A 1198-nucleotide genomic window follows, 5' to 3' on the forward strand; every position below is an offset into this window, starting at 1 on the left:
TATAGAAATATATTGCAAATATTATAAACTTTAATAATATGACTAATAAATTAAGAATGGAGGGAGTGAGGTATAAGTGCCAATCTCTTATTTTTGGTAACTTTTTTTTTTAATAAACTTCAATGGATTATTAAAGAAATGCCCGTTGGGATAAAGAAATGTTTAAAGTTTAGTAATTGCTTGAGTTTAGTTTCTTGTCTTAAATACAAGCAAATTAGCTGAATGCTTTTGTTTTAATTTAATGTGATTAGAAATGAATATGATAAATATAAATAAGTATGAGTCTATATTTATAAAAATATTCTTTATATCCTTTTACCTTTGTCTGTAAAAAAAAAAAAAAAAAACATCAAGTGATCCTCACCTAAAGTTGGTAATGGTTATTTTTAAGTGAGTATTGGTTTTATTTTACTCTTTTCTGAGTCTGAGTACTTTATTGTTTGACCCTTGTGTGATAATTGTGCTACGTTTATTCTAAAATGGCGTGGAGGGTGCTGAAAAACAGGGTTAAAAAGCATTGCATAGTGTAGGTCGAGCCCTGGCATGTGCTACTACTTGTAATGACATTTGCTTTATAACTTCTAGCAAGGTACTTAAAGTTTTTAACTTAATCTCACCACACTTCTTTTTTTTTTCCACTGGCTATTTTGCACTCATAAACTTCTATTCCTTTACCCACACAAAGACGTGACTCATCCCGTTTTTGTACAACTCGCAAGCGTTGCATTGTTTTACGGCTAACAGGAAAAACTGAACACCAGTGCGATGCATAGTGACTTGCCCAGTAAGTACATCTGAAACAAATGAAAAAGAGGAAAAAGAAGCCCTCTGGACCGGCTGACAGTCATCCTGCAAGAGCAAGCCAGAAAGACTCAGCAACAAGGGAATTTTGCACATGAATTGGCTGCAGTCCATCTGAGGAGCTGAAAGGTTTCTTTCTTTGTGCTTCTGTGAGTTTGGAAATGAAAGGTCAGCCCTTTCCCTGCCCAAGTGAAATTGCTGGGCGGTAGAGCTGTAGCTCAGTATTAGCTTATGCTGCCAGCAATGGCAGATGAGAGAATGCAGCCGTAAACTTCATTCTGTAAGCATTTGGTTTAAGGACCATTCAGCGTGATGTTTGTGGAAACCAGTGGAAGCCCTGTATTGTATTGTGGCATGCGTGAGAGGAACCCTCTCTCTCTCTCTCTCTCTCTCTCTC

Source organism: Hipposideros armiger, unplaced genomic scaffold, assembly GCF_001890085.2.
Source record: "Hipposideros armiger isolate ML-2016 unplaced genomic scaffold, ASM189008v1 scaffold_47, whole genome shotgun sequence".
Classification (NCBI taxonomy): domain Eukaryota; kingdom Metazoa; phylum Chordata; class Mammalia; order Chiroptera; family Hipposideridae; genus Hipposideros; species Hipposideros armiger.